Below are 24,715 nucleotides of genomic sequence, written 5' to 3' on the forward strand. Positions count from 1 at the left end.
CTTTTTCTGGGCAACCCTCTTCAAGGTTTTCTCTGTTGGTCCCAAAGATTCCTGAAGGACAGGGTAGGTTGGGGAGAGGTCGTGTTTATGTGTTTGCCAGAGGGAGTTCTTCCTCTTGTGGAAAACAGAAGCAAGATATTTTTTGAAAAGCTTTCGCGTGTTTTTCTTGTTTGTTCTATGTGCATGCCCTTCCCCTCCCTCAGCATTAGTCCCTGGGGAAGAGAAGCGGCTGCTTTGATAAGGAGCAGATGCATAAAGTCTGCTTTGGAAAGGAAGTGAAGAGGAACTTCTGACCTTCAAAATCCAGCACCCTGTGTACAACACAGCATAGAGCCAGGCACTATGGGGAAGCAGCTATTGTCTCATTCTCCAGTTCCCCGTTCATACATCCCCAGCAACAGACAAGCACTGAGAGCTCCCAGTACAAAAGTCTGGATGGAAAAGGCAGAAGTTAAAGTTGGTCTCCTTTTTTTTTTTTCCAACAGAATATACCAGGGTTGAAGGCAGAGCAAAGGGGTATGGAGAAGAGGAGGAAAGACAATTAGACGTACAGCCGGCCCTATTTGCCCTTGTTCTTTAAAAGGTTGACAGACATGTAATAAAACTTTAGGACATCCAAATAAGAAGCGATTGTGTATGCCAGCTGGCCTCCGAACTCATGATTCTCCTGCCTTTGCCTCCTTCAGCAAATCCCACCAGTGTGTGCCACCATTACCTGCAGTCATATGAAAGATTTGGGGAAGGATTGAGGAACCCAGAGGAGATAGGGACTCCAGAAGAAGACCAACAGAGTCAACTAACCTGGACCCTTAGGACCTCCCTGAGACTGAACCATCAACCAAAAAACATACAAGGGCTGGACCTATCCATATATATATATATATATATATATATATATATATATATATATATATATATATATATCTCAGATGTGACGCTTGGTCTTCATGTAGGTCCCCAACTGGAGCTGGGGCTTACCCTGAATCTGTTGCTTTCCTGTGGATTCTGTTTCCCTAACTGTGCGGCCTTCTCCAGCCTCAGAGGGAAAGAATGTGCCCAGCCCTACAGTGACTTTGGGTGCCAAGGTGGGTTGGTACCCAGAAGCAATCTCCCCCTTCTCAGAAGTGAAGGGGAGGGGAAGGAATGAAATAGCCATGTAAGGGGGTGACTAGCAGGAGGGGGGCTGTGATTAGGATGTAAAATGAAAGAAGGAAGGAAGGAAGGAAGGAAGGAAGGAAGGAAGGAAGGAAGGGAGGGAGGGAAGCAATTATAAATTAGAGGACATCATGACAAAGCTTCAAACAAATGCTTTCTGAGAATAGAAATAAAGGAAAGGCAAGTAGAAGTTTTTTAGTTGTGAACCAGGTGATTAGCTACTTTTCATTGGATGCACTTGGGTTGTATTTTCTTCTATGCTCACATTTAAGGAAAAGTTGAGTTTTACTTGCTGACAAAACAAGCAATTCAAGTCAATTCTGAGGCTTCACTGGGTTTGTATGCTGGGATGGTCTTTGGGCCTGGTACCCATTTTAAAGTACTTTTGTAGTATCTAACTACAAGTATTATACACAATGATAGATAGATAGATAGATAGAGAGATAGAGAGATAGGGAGATAGAGGGATGATAGATGATATATAAATGATAGCAATAGATACAAACAGATAAATAGATGATAAATGATAGGTACAGATAGATGATAGATCAATAAATAGATGATAGATAAGCAAATGATAAATAGATAATAGAAAGTAGATATATTTATATCTATATCTACTAATATATTTATATTTATATCTACTTTCTATATCTATACTTTATAATATACAGGTCACAACAACTTACAGCAGGAGGCATCCATGCAGTTAAGCACCAGAGGCTTTGGCTGGGTCCAAGTCTGGCTTGCTCCTCTGAGCTGCTCTTGGATCTTTGTTGTATGAAAATGATTTAGTCTCCTGAGACCTACTGTGAGGAAGATTCAGTGACCACATAGCAGACACAGGGAGGTGGAAGGGTTGAGCATGGGAGCAGCACTAACCAAGACAGAGAGGAAGCTGAGCTGGTAGAGATCGACTCTAAGTCCTGAACCAAGGAGGAGAGGGACAGAGTTGTAACCACAGGAATCGGCATCAAACACTAGTCATGAATCCAGTGACAGGACAGTACCTCAAGCTACATAGATACCCACTGAAGGTACTCTAACCAGCCCAAGTGGCAGGTTGGGCTCTGACAGGCCTTCTCTTTCATTCCCTCTCCCTTGCTTAAACCAAAATAAAACAAATATAAAGCATTAGACTACATCAAAGTCCATTCCCTTATTTAGCCACGTCCTCCTCCTGAGACTGACTACCAAGGTCCAGCTATCAAAGCATTGAAGTCCAGCAAAGTACTCAAAGCATTGAATCCCTTTTTGGCTCATCCAATTAACATGGGATTTCCCAATTTACCTTTACAAGCCTCCATTTGCCTGTGGGCTACATCTGTTTCTGCTTTATCCACAGGCAATATTTTTTAAATCGCCTCAGGACAAATACCCTTTCCCCCCTCTCCCTTGTTTTCTTCCCCTTCTCCCTCTTCCTCTCTCTCCTGAATTTGTCTCTTATTCCTTGCCCTTTGTCTCTCTCAGGCAAATAAATCCCCATGGTGCTAAGAACTTGGTCTTGGGCACCCTGAGCCTCTACTAATTCAAGACAAGGGGAGAAACTTGCAAAACAAGGCAGCTATCTCTGAGAGACTAAAAGTTACAGAAACCATGGAAAGGTGGACTAGATTTTAAATTTCCTTGGGCAAAGCCACCGTTCTACCTTTCCCTCAGCTACCTCTAATTTTGCTCTGAAGAAATGATGGAGTGGCTCTAGACAATGAAGACTCTGTGGTAAAACGTCAGTTGCCATGTGATTCGGTTAATCATGTCATCATACTGGTCCTGTGAGTATCTCAGTTTTGGCTTAAAAATAAGAGTATGTCTGATTCCCTTGGAGAGAAAAGGGAAAGGAAGGGGGAGAGGGAGGAAGGAAAGGAAAGGAAAGGAGAGAGAGAGAGAGAGAGAGAGAGAGAGAGAGAGAGAGAGAGAGAGAGAGAATGAATTAGTATCTCATCAGACAACTCAACTCCTGCTTGGATTTTTCCGTTTTATCACAGAAATAGGGCCAAAGAACCCATGGATTTCCATCTGATGCCACCATGTTGAAATAGTGGAAGTTATACTTCCTCTCATACCCTCCTTCTAGAAGAGCTACTGACATTCTTGGCCCTTTCTCTAAGAGCACCACACTCCCTGGGCCTTCTCCTGGCTGGCTTTTTGACAACTGCTTTTCTGTGTACTGGATTTTCCAACTGTGCAGAGTAGCTCTGTAAAATACCAGGCCCTCGAATCTACTCTTCCTTTGTCATTCTGGGTGCAGGAAAGAATAAGAATCCTGTGTGTTTCCTGACAAGATTCCTATAGAGCTATCACTGGTGGTAGCCAGGAAAGGAGTTTGAGATGGTTTGCAAAGGCCACCGTCTGCCTGCCTGTCTTCCAGGATTTGCCAAACGTTTCAGCAAGAGCAAACTTAATAACCACTGGAGTGAGAGGGGAGTAGTGTGTTCTGAGAAGCTGCCTCCTGTACAATCTTCTCAGATCCCAGGCATGGAGAAGCAAGGACTTCTCCCCCAAGGCAAGAGCCAGCTCAGATTAGTCTAGAAACAAAAGGATCAGTGTTGGACCTTAAACACTGAGCCCTGGCTCAGGAGACAAGCAGGCAGGTTCAGGGCTCCACTGAGGTCTCTAGACAGCATGAAGGGTGCAAGACCATCCAGGGTCCACATGCTGCTTTTTTCACCAACTGACTTTTAAAATTACAAGTGACAAAAACATGCATGGATCTCAAAATACAGCTCTTTTCTAGCCTGCTGAGTTGAGGCACGCACCAAACTGCCCTGAAGGTCTGTAGTGGACACTTAAGGGTTCTTTGGAAAGTTAGTTGCATTGGAGGGAGTTTTGCTGGGGCAAACAGGCAAAGGAGTGTGGTCTTCAAGTGGACACAGGTGAAAGACTAAGGCAGACTTATGAAGAAGCGTTTAGCGGAAGCAGACACAGGTGAAAGGATGTTCTGCTAAAGCAAGCATGTGAAAAGACACGTAATGGATTCTTTGCTAAGAATATACATATATTAGTCCACCTTACATTGCCTAGTTGAGCTGCATTTGTGAGGACTCCATAGAGGAAAATGCACCATAAAACTTCTGGTGGGCTAGTGTAGTTTCTTGCTGCTTCTGTGAACTCAGGCTGATTCACGGAGTGTTGTCAGCTGACACAAGACCCGTGGAGGACACCTGATGCTTGAAGGGTATGCATAGGACACAATGGTCAGAGATGGAGGCTAAGCTGTGAGCTAGGCTTGCTTACAGAGCTAGCTGTGCAATGCTTGTGAGTCTCCTGTCTTCACTGATCTTTGCTTCTCTGAGAAAGGCACAGCTGAGAATTTCTCCTGGTCCCTCCTGACTCATGCTGAGGCTGAGGCTGAGGCTGAGGCTGAGGCTGAGGCTGAGGCTGAGGCTGAGGCTGAGGCTGAGGCTGAGGCTGAGGCTGAGGCTGAGGCTGAGGCTTGGCTGTCTCTGATGGGTAATGCCGTCACTGCTGATTCCTGTTTGCTATCCTGACTCTAGTGAGCTGGACTGCCCGTGTGTTCCTGAAGTGTTCGCAAGTGGATCAAGCTGCTGCTATTGACCTGTGAACTGAACTGCCAATTTCTAGACAACACAGTTGGGAGTTACTCTAAAGAACCTTTCTAAATAGGTACACTTCCCTGTCCTTTCTTTTCTACTACCTCTGGTGGGTGGTGGGCTTAAGGGGAGGTTAAAGCATTCAAGAGCCATCATTAAAAGTAGGTTTTGAAAAAGTTAAAGTTCCAAAAGTCCATGTTTGCCACAACACATCATAAGACCTTTAATGTGTGGCTGGGTAGATAGCTCCATGGGTAAGAGGTCTAAGGGTACGTGCTCTTCTCACAGAAGACCCACATCAGGTAGCTCGAAACCACCGCCAATAATTCCAGTTCCAGGGGACCTGATGCCCTCTTTGGTCTCCTTTGGCATACACAAGTATGCACATATTTCACACACACACACACACACACACACACACACACACACATACACACACACACACACACACACACACTTTACCCGTAAATATAAATAATTTATAATGCATGATTTTGAGTACTACATAAAAAGATGTTCAAAGTGGTATGTGGGTTCAAAGGAAATTGTTTTAAAAAGGGTGGGAGCTAGGGAAATCTTCTACTTGTCACTTAAGCAATAAAAGAGTTCCATGACCTATCTGATTCCAGATTACGTCCCATTGCCTAAATGCACACAAAGAAATATGTTCACTCTGGGGGGAACAGAAAGATCTATGAACCAAACCCCTATCAGATGAATACTTCACTGTGTTTAACTAAATCACCCTTCTAGTACAAGTTTTAACTGTCTTTAGTCTGTGAGGTGATTAAAAATATTACAGTCCAGTGTTCTATTTGTATAGCCACTTTTTCCATGGATCATTCAGAAAACGTGTTTGCCACTGACACACTTAAACAGTATGTATACTATGTCCCTTGTCCCCCCTTCCCCGAACCAAGTAAAGCTTAGATAGATCAGTTGGACCTCATAAAACTTAACTTCTGTCCTCTACAAACAGCTGTTAAGAAACTAGAACAAAAAGCTACAGGCTAGAAGATTATATTTCAAAACTACAGGTCTAACCAAAGGCTATTATTTGAATATATAAAGAAAAGTCTAGAGTGAATATTTAAAACAAACAAACACAAAGAAGGCAAAGGAGAGGCAGGAGCAGGACGAACACTATGAACAAAAGCCTATCTCGCTAAAGGAACTACAGAGATGAAACATGGGCTTATGAAGATGCGTGGAGCGGTGAGCATTAGTCATAAGGGAAGGGAGACCTGAAATGGCAATGAGAAATTGGCCGACTCCTATCAGAACTGCTGAAATGAAAAACAGTGACATCCCTGAGTGCCATTGAGAGGACACAGACCTGGAGTCACTCCTGTGCTGTCAATGGGGGATGTAAAAGGTACAGCCATGTGTCAGTTTCTTAGAAAAGTAGATGCGGTGACCTCATGAGTCAGCACCTGCACTCTTAGACTTGCATCCCCGAGAAATAAGGGCAGGACTATGCATTCGAACGTGAGCATGCTTCACTTGCTAAAAAACCCAAAATTAGGAAAAGAAAAAGTCTTTCAATAATGGACAGCTAAAAGGCAACATATCTGCGTCACATAACAGTGAGAAAGAAAGCCAAACCCCAAACATTACATGCTTCATGTATCTGTCAGCCTCACCTTATTACAACAAAGTACCTGAGACCATTCACCTACAGAAGAAAGGTTTCTTGAACTTACTGTTGGAAGCTTTGACTACAAGTTTGGGCAAATGAGCACCCTTACAAGTTTGGGCAACCTAAAGGGGGAGCTCCCCGTGGAGTGAGGGATCACACTAGACGCTAGAAGGAAGAAAGAGAAGCGGAGAAAAAAAAGGAGACAGGGAGATAGATGGAGAAAAGGAATAGGGAGGGGGGTGAGTCAAGTGGTTCCCTTTGAAGGCATACCCCCCAAAACATAAGGAACTCCAACTAGGTACAATTCTTAAAGGCCCAGATTACCTCCTAATGCGTCTACCCTGCGGACCAGTTTTACAAGTGGACCTTTGAGGTTCACTCTCCCAACCCATAGCACTATTTTCTATTTACATGATGGTTCTTGAGATACCAAAGGGATAGGGATAGAGAAGAGACTCATGGTTGCCAGGGTTTGGGGGCTGAAAGGAATGTAGGGAGAAAGTGCCTGTTGTTGTTAGAGGACAGTAAAACGGACCCTGGTGGTGATTCAACATACACAGACCCACACCTCACCATACCCAGAACTCAGGATACATAGCAAGTGCTTGCTCAAAGCTAATGGAATCTGACAGGTGTTGACAGAGGACATCAATGTGAATTTTCTGTTAGTGGCGCTGTTGTTAGCATTTGAGAAAAGTGGAGTAGAAAGGATTCAGAATTACATTTCCATAAGTACGAGAACCAAATTTCCTAGAAGAAAGTGAGGATTTGGGTAAAGAAAATTAGCAATACAAGTTCTGAATGGGAGGGATGGATGGCCCACAGAGTAAGGTCAAAGACAAGCAGCAAGTCGACAAAATAACTGTGGTTCTCTCTCAGATGATGTGTTATCTTTTCTGATACCTGGGGAGCTCCTGCCTCACATTCAGGACAGACAGATGAAAGGCCGTTCATTGAAAATGACAAGATGACTTAAACCCCACATGTTCAGATATAGATTTCAGTTTTAAGTGGAAACTAAAATCAGACCATCATAAACTTTATCCCTTTCTTCCCGTTCCCTTCCTACCCCCATCGTCCCCTTCCCTTCCCCTTTTTTTCCTCTATTCAGTGCTGGGGATAGAACTCAGGCCCATTTGCATGCTGGGCAAGTTTTCTGACACTAAGATATCTCCCCTATGACCATAACATTTCTGTAAGCACTCAAACTGGCAATACTCAAAAGAGCTTTGGCAGCCCCACCCTAGTGGCTGTGCAGGGGGAGAGGGAGTCTCCTAGACTGATGGATAGAATTCAAAGGGCTTAACTTCATGTGGAGAACAGCCAGACATCTCTCAGAATCGCAAGCATACACTTCCCATCGACTCAGCAGCTCCATTCCTGCCAATGTAGCCTTCATGTAAAGTCATACGCATGCAAGGTGGCGCATGGATGAGGTTATTTATGGAGGCACTGGATGGAGCAGGAAGACCAACCATGTGTATGCAGATCCTTTGAAGAATCATTGAAGGAACAATACAGTGAAAGCATAAGAAAGCTTTTTAGAAGTGGATATGAACTTATCTGCATGGATAGGGATGTAAAGGGCCAAGGTTAGTATAGCATGCACCATCTGCCATTATGTGGAGGATGATGGAGACATACATATCCTTTCCCCTGCCTATAGTGCTTAAAATGCAGGGAAAACGGGGCCACTGAGATGGCTCAACCGGTATAGGCACTTGCTTGACAAACCTAGTGACCTGAGTTCAATTCCCTGAAACCCATGTCAAGGTGGAAGGAGAGAAAACACACACACACACACACACACACACACACACACACACACACAACAATAGTAAATATATTTTAAAGAAATGGCTCAGGAGGTAAAGGCAATTATTGTCTGACAGTGCAGGCCTGATAGTTATAAAAGACTCATGAAGTTGAAAGGAGAAAACTGATTTCTCAAACTTGCCTCTGATCTTACACCTTGGTGTGTGCAAACTCACACACACACACACACACACACACTCACACACACACACACACCACACAAATATTAATTCAATTTTTACGAAATATAAAAAAATCACTTGGGTGATTTTGGAAAGAACTTTTGTGATGAGAGTCGAAGGTGCCAGGGAGATCATTTTTCTCTCCATGCATGATATCCTGATATTCAGATGGTAAGCTCTGCATCTTAATGGTACACTAAGAGTCAAGTGACTAGGCTGAGGGTGTAAGTTCAGTGTCAGGGTGCACAAGGCCCTGGCTCTGATCTTCAACATCACCAAATAAAAAGTAAATTAAAAAGTGACATTTTTAAAAGGAGAAACACTCAACTTTAAGAGAAACCCACTCTGTATCCTCAAGATTGAAAGCAACTTGAGCCATTGCCACTGCATTGACAGGCTGTGGGGATGAGGTGATCATTAGGGAAGTGCATGGGGACAAGTAGAAAGTGACTCAGTCCCCCAGTGTCTGGTGGTGGCACCTGCCCTCAGAACTATGTTGATAAGAAAACCCAAAGGACATGTTTATGCCCTGGCTTATATTTCATTTTTAATTCCGAAGTTACTCCTATATGACATGATTTCACTAAATGCATTTATGAGACACCTCTTGTTTTTTTGTTTTTATTTTTTGTTTGTTTGTTTTGTTTTTTAACTTACCAATAGAGTGTTCAAGCAGCTTGGGACAATTCCAAGAAAAAGTGCTTCTAAATCTCAAGGGTTGCTTCATCCTCTCTGTAAGGCAAGCCTAGCTCAGCTGGTGACTTTGTAGTTCCTCTGGCTGCATCAGATGCTGCCAAGATACAGCCAAACCTCTGCCCTGCATCTGAGCCTTGAGCACGACGTCTAAGTAATGACATCACTAAGGTGAGCAAGGGAGATTGCCAACTAGTTCTTACTGCTGCCTACCCCATCCATCCTCTCACAGAAGATTTTATTTGCTCCAAGACCCTGAAGCCTCTTGCCCTTTGAAGGGCCTCCTTCCTGCACAGTCATTGTAGAGCCTGCTATGTTTTCTCCTCTGACTGCAAATGGAGTTCCTAAGGTTATATTACATGGAAGGTTACCGCATCTATTTTCACTCTCAGAAATAAACCATCTGTAATGGGTGGACTCCTCTCTGCAACCCCTTCCCATGTGTAAAACTCAGTGGCACCATTTTATCCTGCTCTTCTTCGAGCAGCTATGCTAACATGGATTCAAACCGTGGCGGGGAAGTTCTACGGAAAGCATGTGCACTGGCAGCAGGATTGAATATGCAAATCATACTAGAGTTTTAGCTTATTTGCTTAATATATTTGACAATGATTCGATTTACTGCAAACTAAGGTTTAGGAAGCTCAGCTTCCAGGATGACAAATTAATGCTTGTCTCCGCATATCTCACTGTTTTGCATGATTAATTCCTCCCAACAGTACAGAAGCATCTCCATCTACAACCACATGTCTGTCTGTCTGTCTGTCTCTGTCTCTGTCTCTCTATCTCTCTCTCTCTCTCATACACACACACACACACACATACCCACACATTCCTTTCCTGTTCGCATTATATAAATGATATTGATTCAGAAGATGCAGGTGATTCTTCAGGATCAAGATGAAGATTGCCAGCAGTCATTCTCAGGTGTCTACTCCCCTGCTTTCTCAAGTCTCACTTAAGAGAAAACAGAGGGGCTGGAGAGATGGCTTAGCGGTTAAGAGCACTGACTGCTCTTCCAGAGGTCCTGAGTTCAATTCCCAGCAACCACATGGTGGCTCACAACCATCTGTAATAGGATCCGATGCCCTCTTCTGATGTGACTGAAGACAGTGACAGTGTACTCACATAAATATTATAAAATAAATCTTTAAAAAAAGAAAGAGAGAAAACTGGGCAAGGAGAAGTTGACCCATGCAAAACAATGCAGTGCTAATGCAGTGGGTCCTCCCCACTCAGATTAGATTAGACTAGGTGCATCAGCTTATATGGCCCAGAGGAAGAAGAAAGTGATTTAGACTGGATTTAACAATAGAGAAATGTACTCACTTGCCTGAAAACTCCTCAAGTGGTCTTGGCTGTGGATTTCTTTTCTTTTTTCTCTATTAAGCAGTTCATCAAAAATAGTTGTCTTTCCTATGTCTGCGTCTTCATTCCAGTATGCCTTGCAGAAGTTTCAAGGGCTTAGATGGTTCTAGCAAGGAACAGACACAGGCCATATTTGTTCCCAGCAAAAGTTCAAAGTGTCAATATTACTGGACTGAATAAGGCTGAAGGAGCCAAGCAGCAGAAATGCACAACTTGTTAAAACGGTTGGAGTCGGCATTTCCAGGACAGCCTGAAAGACTAGGAATTGTTAGGAAAAGAAAAAATATTCTGGGAAGGGGATGGGGGTGGGAACAAGAAAGCAATCAGATGTAGTACTGGCTACTTTTATATCAACTTGACACAAGCCAATGTCATCAGAGACGAGGGAACCTCAAATGAGAAAGTGCCTCAATAAGACCAGGTTGTATGTCCAGCAGCGGTCATCAGAGTTTATTATAGATGGGCAGAACCACCAGGAGGTTGCTGGGAATTGAGCTCAGGTCCTCTGGGAGAGCAGCTAATACTCTTTTCTCTCTCTCTCTCTCTCTCTCTCTCTCTCTCTCTCTCTCTCTCTCTCTCTCTCTCTTTTTTTCCGGAGCTGGGGACCGAACCCAGGGGCTTGCGCTTGCTAGGCAAGTGCTCTACCGCTGAGCTAAATCCCCAACGGCAACCAACAGATTGGGAAAAGATCTTTACCAATCCTACAACAGATAGAGGGCTTATATCCAAAATATACAAAGAACTCAAGAAGTTAGATCGCAGGGAGACAAATAACCCTATTAAAAATGGGGTTCAGAGCTAAACAAAGAATTCACAGCTGAGGAATGCCGAATGGCTGAGAAACCCCTAAAGAAATGTTCAACAGCTTTAGTCATAAGGGAAATGCAAATCAAAACAACCCTGAGATTTCACCTCACACCAGTGAGAATGGCTAAGATCAAAAACTCAGGTGACAGCAAATGCTGGCGAGGATGTGGAGAAAGAGGAACACTCCTCCATTGTTGGTGGGATTGCAGACTGGTACAACCATTCTGGAAATCAGTCTGGAGGTTCCTCAGAAAATTGGACATTGAACTGCCTGAGGATCCAGCTATACCTCTCTTGGGCATATACCCAAAAGATGCCCCAACATATAAAAAAGACACGTGCTCCACTATGTTCATAGCAGCCTTATTTATAATAGCCAGAAGCTGGAAAGAACCCAGATGCCCTTCAACAGAGGAATGGATACAGAAAATGTGGTACATCTACACAATGGAATATTACTCAGCTATCAAAAACATTGACTTTATGAAATTCGTAGGCAATTCGTAGAAATTCGTAGGAACTGGAAAATATCATCCTGAGTGAGGTAACCCAATCACAGAGAAACACATATGGTATGCACTCATTGATAAGTGGCTATTAGCCCAAATGCTTGAATTACCCTAGATGCCTAGAACAAACGAAACTCAAGACGGATGATCAAAATGTGAATGCTTCACTCCTTCTTTAAAAGGGGAACAAGAATACCCTTGGCAGGGAATAGAGAGGCAAAGATTAAAACAGACACAGAAGGAACACCCATTCAGAGCCTGCCCCACATGTGGCCCATACATATACAGCCACCCAATTAGACAAGACGGATGAAGCAAAGAAGTGCAGGCAGACAGGAGCCGGATGTAGATCTCTCCTGAGAGACACAACAAGAATACAACAAATACAGAGGCGAATGCCAGCAGCAAACCACTGAACTGAGAACAGGACCCCCGTTGAAGGAATCAGAGAAAGAACTGGAAGAGCTTGAAGGGGCTCGAGACCCCATATGAACAATAATGCCAAGCAACCAGAGCTTCCAGGGACTAAGCCACTACCTAAAGACTATACATGGACTGTCCCTGGACTCTGACCTCATAGGTAGCATTGAATATCCTAGTAAGATCATCAGTGTAAGGGGAAGACCTGGGTCCTGCTAAGACTGAACGTGATTGTTGTGGGGAGGGCGGCAATGGAGGGAGGATGGGGAGGGGAACACCCATAAGGAAGGGGAGGGGGAGGGATTGGGGGATGTTGGCCCGTAAACCGGGAAAGGGAATAACACTCGAAATGTAAATAAGAAATACTCAAGTTAAAAAAAAATAAAAATAAATAAAAAATAAAAAACCAGGTTGTATGCAAATGTGTAGGACATTTTCTTAATTAGTGATTGACATCACAGGACCCCAACCATTATAGGTGGCGCTGTCCCTGGGTGGGTGGTCCTGGATTCTATAAACAGGCTGAGCAAGCCATGAGGAGTAATCCGCACTCTTTCAAGGGCTCTGCATCAGCTCCCTGCTTGAGTTCAGTCCTGACTTCCTCCCATCTTGAACTGTGATGTGGAAACAAAAGCTGAATAAACTCTTTCCTCCTTCAAGTGGCTTTGCTTTGGTCATGTTGTTTCCTCAAAGCAATAGTAACGCTCGCTAACTAAAACATATATTGACTGCAGTTGAAGAAGGTGACTCAGAACCGAAGAGAAGGAAAAAATCGAATTATTGAAGACATTGAGTCTATATTTCTTTTTAAATATTGTATATCATATTTATATTTCTTTCACATATGTGCCTTAACTCAAATTAGGTCTGTAAAGTGCTGACAGATACTCCCTCAAATGAAGAGATTTGATTGATTGGCAATTAGCCTCTCAATTATACGTACTTTATTTTCTTCCAAATAGGTACCTTAAAGGAGTACTCTTTGAAGGAAAGCATACTCAACCACCCACTCATGAAATACAGCTCATTTTTATGTTTTGAAACCAGGAAATTACTGGGGGTAAGAGGGGGCAATACCTAGTAATTTAGGACTTGAAAGGTCACTCAAAGTGACCAGCTTACATGTCTTTCTTCATAGAACTGAAAGAATGAAGGAGGATGGAAGGCCAGGCTGGAAGAGTGTGGTGATGGACAGTGGATGAGGACAGAGGGTCTAGATGTCTACCAGATAAGCACTTGAAAGTTTCTTAGCACGGCTGGCATCTTTAACAATGAAAACACAATCTCAATGGGTTTATAATTGTTCACATGCCAACTCCCTTGTGCAGAATTGAAAAAAAAAAGTCAGAGGAATGGAGAAAGAGAGAGAGAGAGAGAGGGAGAGAGAGAGAGAGAGAGATAGAGAGGGGGGAGAGGGAGAGGGAGAGAGGATTGATTCTTCCTGCTATGATGAAATTTGGGGGATATTATAAACAGAGATTGTAAGGAAGGTCGTACCTGATTGTCCTTCTGCTCGTCCAGAGCAATGAAAGCTAATCAATCAACATTTGCTTAATCTTCTACTAAGCTTGGAAATGACTTGACAGTCTTTCTTAACAAATTGCCCCCCCGGGAGCAGTACCCATTGATCAGACTTAGAAGTTAAGATAAAACCATCTTGACATAACACATCTCGACTGATTCTTTCTCATGTTCATTTCCTGGAATGTTTCTCCTAAGAATACATTTGATGGCTGAACTAAGTGTCCTCTATAAACTTTTCTTTTGAGGTAATTGTCTTTCTTCCTGACCCTTGGGTGTCTTTTATTGGATTGTTTGTCCCAAGGACTAAAAGGTGTTTCCTTTACATGTCTGATTACATTTATTTATTGTGTGTTCTTGTGTGTGTACATGCACATGTGTGTGTGTACATGGATGCATGTGTTCAGGGCAATGGTATGTAGGTGAATATCTGAGGATAATTTGCAGTAATCTGTTCTCTTTAAACATGAGGGTCCCTGGAATTATACTCAGTCATCAGGTTGGGTGGCAGGTACCTTTACCCATCCCGTCAGCCTCTCAAGAATTATTCTTGAGCATACCCATCTATTCTCTAGACTCTCCTCATGTGGAGTCTACCTGGAACTGTCAATGATGAGTACATTTGAACTTCTCAGTATCCACCTTCATTCCCCTTTGATGGGAAGGTCCTTGCTCCTGACCTCTATAAAAGAATAGGTGCACAGCATTTCCTTTGGAAGACCTTCCTCATATTAAATAAATGCATCCAGTTTTCCATGCTGTGCAAGGCTTACTCTATTTAATGTGTTCCTATCATTTCTCAGCATGGAGTCAGTATTCCACCTACATCAACATTTGCTAGTGTGTGGGTGGGTGGGGTGTCCTTATTAGAAATGCCATTTCCAGCCCTTTCTCTGGAACCATGAATCAGAACTTCTCATCTGATTTTTTTAATTGATTTCCCAAGGTGATTTCATGAATCTATTCAAGTTTGAAAATATCTGCTCTAAAAGAAAGGTTGGAGGGAAATCATGGTGAGTCTATCTAAACAGGAGTCTTAAAAGGTTTTAACAACAGTGTTCTCCCTAGCTCTATTGATTTTGGGGGAAGTGGGGATGTGGCTGTATCTGTTCCTTCTTAAGTCATCTCTGACTCCTGTTTTGCCGTTCTTTTCTTCAGAATGTCAGGAGAGTACATGGAAAGAGTAAGAGGCAGGCCCAAAGAATGTTTATGCCAGTGCCAGCCCAACATGGCCACTGAGATGTCACTGAAAATACAAGTCCAGAGAATGGAGTACTTACCAGGAACCCAGGAAGGAATGTATGTGAGTTGGAAGGAATAACTCATTGACCTGCTGGAGAAGAAAACATCAAAGAAGCTCATCTAAATATTAGCAAAAACAACAATAAAGATCCAGGGCCATTAAAAAACTAGATGTGTGTGCGTGAATTATGTGACTTTGTCTTTTCTGCATGGAATGTCTAAGGCTCAGGCCAAAATTCAATTATCCTAAAGTGAGCACTGGGTCACCAGTGCCTATGGCCTGGCCTTCCTTGACTGCCTAACTATCAGTATGGCCAAGTATTCTTCGGAATTATTAGATCAACTAATACACATCAGTTTTAAGAGAGACCAACATTTTGACCCTCTCAGGAACTGAAATATGTCTGGTCCTGTCAAAACCGTCTGACCTCTTGCTTTTACATTGTCAGTCTTGATTATTTTTTCTACTTGGTCTGAATGCCCTTCCCTTAAACATTAGCCAGAACTTTAGAGACCAGAGCATTGGTGCATTAAAAATAGAAAGAGAACCAATTAAGCCCCTACACTCTAAATCAGAGTTATTTGCATCTGTGAGGGAACTCTGACAAGCGTGACAAGCAGCCAGAGCTAATGAAAGTCTCATGGCTCCCAGAAGTCACATCAGGTCATTTGCTGACACCTCTTTCTCCTAGCTGGGGCCTTTGAACTGAGTCTAGAGCCTGGTAGGGGTCCTTGCCCAGTTCCTTTCACATTCCAAAGGCATATCTCTTGTCTTCAATATATTCAAGCAAAAAGACAGCTAATATACTGGTATTTTCTTCTTTCACTCAAAGGGCCTACAGTGTGTAACAAAAACTCTTCAGGTTCATAGAGCATGGAAGACTTAGCTGTAGAACTTTTCATGTTAATGGCAAAACTATATGTCATAATTCCCTCCCACTAACTGACATTGTCTCCTCTGCTACTCAAGTCTGTGAGAAACAGGGCCAGATTTAACTCTATTAGAAAATGTAGCACTGTCTTTTAGAGATTTTCATTGCAGTACTTTTTTTAATGAATTACTCTAAGTAATTATTTTTATAAAATATTAGTAGATGAGAGACCATCTTTGCATGCTCAGTGCTCCTAACATTATGTAAAATGAAGATAAAAATAAAATAAAATGCACAATTTTACCACTGTGTTTTGCTTTAGAATTTAATAGGCTTCGGATTCTAAATGGCAGTCTGAGCTGAGTATACACTTTCTCTTCAATTTTTCCCCAGGATTACCTGGAAATATCTCTCTTTCTCTCTCTCTCTCTCTCTCTCTCTCTCTCTCTCTCTCTCTCTCTCTCTCTCTCTCACACACACACACACACACACACATATACACACACACACACACACAACACATAAATGTATGTACATACTCACATAGTCATAGGTACATGCACAAGCTCATAAGAGGTGGATAGGTACTCTTAAATTTTGAGAATTTCATGGAGGATGTCTGATTTTATCTAATGGTCAAAGATGAAGTAGAATGTGTAACAGTCAGAGTACCAGAGCCAAGACTCTAGGCCTTTAAAAGATGAAAGGAAGGTCAAATTAAGACTTTTAAATGGAAGAACAGACTTAGCATTCATCTTTAAGCCTTTTATAGGACTGTGTTTTATCCCTACCAAAGGTCAAGAGAGTTGATGATGCTATTTTATCCTGGACAAGGTAGCGTGAAAAGACTTCATGATGAAAATTGTCTTTCTAATGCAATGGAAAATATGTAATGAGTAATTATTGCTTTGAAAATTATCACTCTAAAAGGTTATGCCTATGACAATGGTTTATTATCAACTCTTACCTTTCTGTGGACTGACTGAGCTCAGCTTAATGATTTTCTCTATCAGATACATGCAGAGAGATGAGATGAAGCCGATGGGGTTAGTCGAAGGCTTCCTCATCCATGGTCCTGGGAGCAAGTCATTCACATATGTAGGAAATATGTAGTCTGATCATCTTTCAGCTCTGCACAGCACCCTGTGGCTTCCTGGGCTTCTTTATAGCATGATGGTCTCCAGATACTTGGATGTCTTACATGCCAAAGAGATTCCCCATATAGTAAAGAGACAGGGAGAGTCAGGCCAGAACTGATAGAATTACTTCAATTGTATTCTGAGCCAGAGTGCTTACAGAACCTCCCTGACTCAGGAAAGAGGCAACAAATGCTGCTCTTCAGTGAGAAAAGCCAACAAATGGTTATGATAAACTGATCTATACTGAGAACATTTCTAAAGAAATTGAGGAAAGCAAGATAAATAATAAAGGTGATGTTCACGGGAGCTCTTCTCCCCCAAACAATCTTGGCACCAGAAATTATGGGAATCCTTAACCTTTTCTTTGTTCCTGGTCCTCAAATATTCCAAGGCAGACTATCATTATCATGTCTGCTGACTGTGATCTCTTTTTAGTATTTCTTTTTAAGAGAAGCATGGACAACAGCTGAGAAAATTAACATCAGCTATCTATCTATGTCATTAAATTAAAAGAAGCACTTGCTAACCAAAATTGAAAGTATAAAAAATGTAAAGTATCAGAAAGAAAAAATTGAATGATCAGTGGAAACTCAAAATCTCAGAAGAAAAGATATAATCTGTAGGAAGAAGGTTAGAACTACTTTAAAATATTTCTGCTGATTGGCTCAAAAAATATTGTAACAACAAATTAGGATTAATGCCTTTTGAAAAGGCATAAATCATAGACTATTTTAAACCTGACAAAAAGTTTAGTAAGAAGGAATTTTGAAGTTAAGTCTCTACGGAATAAGGATTTTTATAAGACTGAGAAGCAAACTAGAGAACTCAAGACTCTCAGAACTTGGAGCAAAAGGGAAAGTGAAATGTACAAGGGAAACATGAGGAGACTTGTGGCAAATCTCTGAGACCAAAGAATAATCTTAGAAGACTTTCTGGAAGAAGCAGATGAATCAAAAAAATGTAAATGGCTGGAGAAATAAAGCATAACAACAAATCCCTGGAGCTCAGAGTAGATGCCTAAGAAAGAGTGATACTGAGAATAAAGTAGAAAAACTACAGGATAAAATGAATGTCCTCAAAGCTTCTGGAGGTGCAAAGAGGAAATAACTCATGGAAAGACAAGCAGACAGCCATTTCTGGTCAGGATCTCTGGGTTCCAGGTAGAAAAGTAATAATATGCTCAGACTTCCAAGAAGGAATTAGTATGGATTCTATACCCAGCCAAGCTATCAACAAAGATTAAGGCCAAGAACAGCAAAGAACTTCATGGACAAACAAGAATCCAACAGGTATGTCTTTTTATTTCTTATATAAGAAGAGCCTGTTTACCAAAGTCCTCAAATAAAACAAAGAACAAGAAAGGTTGAAAAAGGGAGGAAGGTTGGCAAGGGCAGTACACGGTCAGGACAGATGAGGATTAGAAGTAGACGCGACACAGAAGGCTTTAAAAAATAATGAGCTTAGGAATTATAGAGAAAAGATTGACAAGTGAGAGGACCCAAACTTTTAGAAACTTATAGTCACAAAAATAAGGCTGAGAAGTAAAGTAGCAAACCAGATTTAAAAAAAAAAAACAACTTGTATCATGTACTTGTATCATGTATGACAAAGACTATATAGAACATGAAGTGTTTTTATAAGACAGTTTTCAAACTAGAAATGGAAAGAGGAATAACTATCACAAAAAGTATCACAAATGGGCAAGCTGCAAAAGAAATATGTAAAAGGAATCAGATAAACAATGACATTCCCTGTGTTTCTCCCTTAGAAATTCAGTCTGATTTTTTTCCTCATCTTTTGCAACAGGGTTTCCCTGTGTAGTTCTTGGTGCCCTGAAACTCACTCTGTAGACCAGGCTGGTCTCAAGCTCAGAGACCTGCCTGCCCCTGCCTCCTGAGAAAGATTAAAGGTATGTACTACCAGGGTCTGGCTTAATATGTGCTTCATATATGCTGCTGAGAAATCAAAGTTAGGCTACAGAGAATTGTTAATAAGCTTGAGTGTGCCTTCTGTGTATGTTTACTGACAGTCACATGTGTTCCTTACATCCTGGTGATATCATGACTTCCTGAAAGAAGTGCTCAGAACTCTCACCACTTCAGCCATATTCTGTCCTATCTTCACATTCTTATAGTTACAACCTGGAAAGATAAATTGTTTGACTTTCTCTTTGCTCTTGGTTCAAAAATGAAGGCAGCATCCAGGTTTTAATCAGACATCCAATTTTAAATTCTCTATCTACCCTAGTCAGCTTTGAGGGTTCATGGCTTTCTACTGGAAGAGTCTGCTTTTTTGTCTTCTCTTACAGGGTTGAATGAGGTCATGACCTCATTTTATTTTGTCCTCATTTGTTCCCCTCCTCCACTGCTCTTCCCTATACTCCCTGCCCCCTCAAGGTATATAGATTTCTTCAAACCACCTTGCAGAATAAGTACCACGGGACTGACCAACCAGATGACACCTTGATCAAAACTGATTAACTATACATACCTCTACCCCTGGCTAGTTCTTTTAAATCCAGGTTCCCACTGAAGATAAACTTGGGGTTTCCTGAGCCCTTTTATATGTACTTCCAAGGGTGGCCACATTGATTAAATCTCCTTTCTCAGTTTTTCACTACAATGTACCTCCTGAATCATTTACCTGGGATAAGTACCCTTGCCTAACTAGGCTTTCTTCCTAAAGTGCTTGTAACAGCTCCCCTGAAATCTTACCTTGTCTGCCTTGGGACCAACTGTCTCTGTGTCCCCCAACTGCTCCTGGTTATTAGTGTATGCACCTGGCTGAGGTACGAGCACATCTCTACTTTTGTTATTTTTCTATCTCCCATAATCCTCCACAAAGTAGTCTGAGTATCACTAAATTCTTCTTACTCTGGGGTGGGGCTAGACTGATGCTCCCCTAGTCTCTGCCTGACACCTTTCACTGATCAAGGGCTAAGGGCTGTGCCTTTAGAAGTCTCCAAGGAAGGGCTGCCTGTCAAATGCACACCCCCCCCCCAACAACTGGGTCAGAATGTTTCTGAGAATTATCCCATGGTACCTTGCTCTAACGGTACCACTAGAGTAGCCTTTGGTCTCCCAAGTAAACAGCCTCAGAGTGGCACACCCATCTGTCCTTCCAGCAGGAACTCAAAATCTCTCTCTCAGACATTCTTGGAAGCAAACCCTCTCTTGGGTTTTGCTAATAGTTTGTTTTATTGGAGAATAAACCCCTTATAATATTGGACTGAGGCGGCAGCAACCACAACTTCAAAGCAGTCATGTGCTCATACTGTCAGGCTGGGATGCTTGGAAGGGAAGATGTACGCACTGAGTTTTCTACTTAGGATATTTAAGATCTCTTCAGCGTAGGACCAGCTTATCTGGACATATCCCAATGCACACCGAGCAGAACCTGTTCTTTAAGCCTCTTGTGATTTTCTGGTCCGTGCTTTCTTGGTGTCATTCTACACCTGTGCCCTTCACTGAAGCAGACAGTTTGCCAGCTTCCATCTATGCTCCCAATGCCCAAATCGAAGGACTTAGTTCCACCCATACACTGGGCCCTACTTACATTTGTCCCTTGGCTTTGCAGGTGACTTCTAAGGCAGTCTGTCACTCTGTGGAAAAGAAAAACCCAAGCCTGCATCTGAAACATGAGGTTACTTCTTGAAGATGGCCATTCATATAGCAAAACCGATTTCATTCTGACTTGCTTTTCATCTCTCCACATCTGAAAAGACAAGAGCATTAATTACCATCTGACTTGATGTGAAAACACAACTAGAAATCACAACAAAAGTCTAACCTTTAAAGAGTTTGCATTTAAAATCTCCGAGAAAGCAAGCAAGAGTGTATTTTATTGATGCATTTTCTCCACCAACTCTCAAAACCTGCAGGTGTTAAATTAGCTGCAAGAACTGCTCCAGGCTTCCAAGTCTGCAGGAGAAACATGCTAATGAGGACTGAAGGAAATTAATGGAAGAGAGTCCAGGAGGCTAGGAGAGAAGTTCAGCAATGCTTCCTAAGTGGGGGATCTTCAGAGAAGCAGCTTCAATTTACCACAAGCCAAGAGCTCATGAGTGAAATAGGAGACAGTTCTAGTCTTCACACTTACACGCTTCCTTCTGATGCTCAGGTCTAAAATCTGAAGGTAATAGCAGTGTCTAGGGTTATAATTCAGGAATGGGGGAAGAGAAAGAAGAGGATCTTAACAGCATCCCTAAACCTATACCCCTTAAGACTGTATAACAAGAAGAGACACACATGCTCTTATATAAATTGTGACTTCACTGCAAAAGATGAGTCTAATGCCAAGTTAAAAAAATTAAAGTCTACCCAGATCAAATATTTCATTTTATACATGAAAAGGAAAGGCATAGAAAGACTAAGATGATCTGAACACAAGCATCCTAATTTGTGACAGTATTGAGACTTGAATTTGTGCCTAGGCATATTGATGGTAATAAAGAGACTCACTGGGGCTTTCCATGAATGCTCATGCTATTCCAGTGGTGTCTGTGACCAGAGGGTAGTGATTGTATGGAGGGTGACCTAAGGACCATGATTCAAGCCTTTATTTGTATTACTGTATCCAGTCAATTGGGTCTGATAGACATCTATTGAATGCCTGCTATACAAGAGCCTTGGAGACCTCATGGTTGATCGAGGGAGACAAATGACTGATAAGCAAACAAATAAATGTTATCTAGGGTAATAAATGTTGAACAAAGTGCTAAGGGAACAGTGACAGGAGATAGTTTATTTTGCCCAGGCACAGGAGGAGGTATTCTGCAGACAGTGGGGAAGGATGGCAATTTTGTTTGTTTAGTGAAATGTGTTCCTATTTGAGTTGCCTCTTTGAATGACAGAGTATCTATAAAGAGAAAAAGATGGTATGAAATCATAAACAAAAACAGGCCCCAGTGAGTCTGGAGAATGATGGGCGAGAGTCCGAAAAAACTGTCTGTAGTTCCACTGGGTTGATAAACCTACAGGTCATGAAGGATTCTATTTTACACGTTACGACATTGGCAAGATAATGGAGAACTTTTAGGATGGGCTGGACCAGATCAGATTTTAAGCTTGGAAAACAAGTCCATGGGATCAGAGGATGAATGTATAAAGAAGACCAGAGAGTCAAAAAGCATAAAAATCAATAAAACAACTGTAATAATGTACAGCGATATAAATGCCTGGCTAGAGTTGTGCCAGGGTGGATGCAGAGGAGAATGAGTCTGGGAGCGAGATGGAGTCAGGACTGACAGGGTTCAGTACTGATTGCGTGTGACAGCTGGACTCCTCCAACTCCTGCCCCAGAGTAAAGCTGATGTAATGTTCACGGTGGTTACGAAGCTAATACTCCAATCTGACAATCATGGACCACTGATCTCTTCTTGGCTGCCTAATGCACTTAATGCCTACCTCTGCTATGTTTATAGTCTGCCATTGTTATATCACTGGACATTTATCTTCTAGAGCTAATTAAGAATTAAATTTGTGTCCTTTCTCATCAAAATCCACATGCAGGAGTCTTAACCCCACAACCTAGAATGTAGGTTTGCCCCAATATAGGATCATAATTGAAGTATTCAAGGAAATGTCCTATATGAAAAGGAGAATTGAAGATCTAGGTCCTCGTATAGGAAGAGTTCCAAGTGAGGAAGGCAAAGGTCAGGAAGACACCTCCCCCAGGCTCCTGCCTCCAACCTAGACTGGTAGCCAGCAAGTCCCCAGGATTATGAGTTAACACATTGCTGCCTGCCCCCTGTTAAGGAAGCCACAGCAAAGCAAACACTGAGCTGCACTCAAGCACTTCCCATAAGAGGCTTTCACTGACCACCTAACCTACAGCAGAGCCTCCTTGTTGCAAGACTTTGTTCTCTTGTCTTCACAGTGTTTAGTGCTACCCTATGTTCACTATTAATGTAACGTAATATAATATTTGATATACCCCCACCTCTCACCCCAGACACGGCTTGCCCTGCCACCCTTAGAATATATATTCTAGGACACTGAGATGCTTCTTGGTATTTGCCATATCTTTAAATACTTGGAGCAGTGGTTCTCAACCTTTGGCTGGAGACCCCGTTGGGAGTCGAATGACCCTTTCACAAGGGTACCAATTCATATCAGATATTTTGCATATCAGATGTTTATGTTATGATTCTTAACAGTAGTAAAAATCTCAGTTATGAAATAGCAACAAAAGTAATTTTCATGGACAAGGGCCATCACAGCATGAGGAACTATATTAAAGGGTCACAACATTAGGACTGTTGAAAACACTGCTTTAGTCTCTGTGCTCCCGTGTTGCACAGGCAGCCGCATCTTCTCATACAATGCCAGCCTTTTCCCTTACACTTGATGGTGAAGGTCAGAGTGAACAGATTTGGCTGTATTGAGTGTCTGGTTACCATGGCTGCTGCCTCATCTAATAAAATGGAGATTATTATCATTAATGACCCCTTTACTGACCTGAACTACGTAGTCTACATGTTCCAGCATGACTCTACTCATGGTAAGTTTAATGACACAGTCAAGGCTGAGAATGGGAAGTTTGTCATCGATGGGATGCCCATCACCATCTTCCAGGAGCGAGATCCTGCTAACATCAGATGGGGTGATGATGCTGGTGTGGAGTATGTTGTGGAGCTTAGTGCTATCTTTACCACCATGGGGAAGATTGGGGCCTACTTGAAGGGTAGGGCCAAAAAATGTTAGCACCTCTGCCCCTTCTGCCAGTGCCCCCCTATGTATGAACCATGTGTGAACCACAAGAAGTATGACAACTCACTCAAGATTGTCAGCATTGTTTCCTGCACCACCAACTATTTAGTCCCTCTGACCAAGCTCATCCATGACAACTTTGCCATCATGGTAGGACTTCCAACCTCAGGCCATCCCATCACTTCCACTCAGAAGACTATGGATGGCACCTTTTGGAAAGCTGTGGTGTGACGGCCATGGGGTTGCCCCATCCCTTCATCCACTGGTGCTGCCAAGGCTGTGGGCAAGGTCACCCCAGAGGTGAATGGGATGCTCACTGGCATGGCCTTCAATGTTCTTATTCCCAACGTGTTGGTCATGGATCTGACATGCCACCTAGAGAAAGCTGCCAAGTATGATGATATCAAGAAAGTGGTGAACCAGGCATCTGAGGACTCACTAATGGACATTTTGGGCTACATTGAGGACCAAGTGGTCTCCTGCATGTTAATCAAGTAAATGATTAAGGCTAACCACAATGCCATTTCAACCTAAATGTCAATTTTTTTAATCTTTGCAATGTTTGGGAGGGCCTGTCTTTTTGGGTAGAATCATCTGGGACCACCTTACTTAAGTATCTGGAATGACTGGAAGGTTGGAAGTATCCACTAGAATGCTAGAGAGCTCTTCTATTATCTTACCTATATACTACCTATGTGGTCTAGCTGGATTCCTACCATACCTCATTCAACTTGGAGGACAGGCTGCCTGAGGCCAGATATTTCTCGAAGGGTGTACTGGAGCTGGTTGTATCTAAGATGTCTGCTACAGTGACCACCAGACAACCTTTAACTTCTTTATAGTTTTACGTTCATTCTAAATGACATACCCTCCAATCACTGTGCCTGTTGTTGGTTCCCATGGTTTGAAAGAACCATGAAAAAAGTTCAGGATTAGGGCAGAATTCTTTGCCCATTCTCAGTAAAAAGGTGAGCATTTTCTCTTTTATGAGCCCATTATTTCTTCCTATTTATTTTGAATATATATTTTACTGTTAGTGTTTGCGAATCTCCTGCTTTTCCTATTCCTTTGGCCAAGACTAAAAAAAATCTC

General features: G+C 42.2%; 1 long non-coding RNA gene and 1 pseudogene across 1 annotated transcript in view; both read left to right on the forward strand.

Annotated features, from left to right (window-relative positions):
• Window positions 1-15,072, forward strand: part of LOC134480810 (uncharacterized) — a 33,942-nt gene extending 18,870 nt beyond the window's left edge. The window contains exon 2 of the long non-coding RNA XR_015631732.1: window positions 14,819-15,072. This is a non-coding gene — a long non-coding RNA (uncharacterized LOC134480810). The remainder of the gene's footprint in view (window positions 1-14,818) is intronic.
• Window positions 15,073-23,260: 8,188 nt separating this feature from the next.
• Window positions 23,261-24,121, forward strand: LOC148002919 (glyceraldehyde-3-phosphate dehydrogenase pseudogene; annotated as a pseudogene).
• The last annotated feature ends 594 nt before the right edge of the window (window positions 24,122-24,715 follow it).

Source organism: Rattus norvegicus, chromosome 10 (assembly GCF_021556685.1).
Source record: "Rattus norvegicus strain SHRSP/BbbUtx chromosome 10, alternate assembly SHRSP_T2T, whole genome shotgun sequence".
Classification (NCBI taxonomy): domain Eukaryota; kingdom Metazoa; phylum Chordata; class Mammalia; order Rodentia; family Muridae; genus Rattus; species Rattus norvegicus.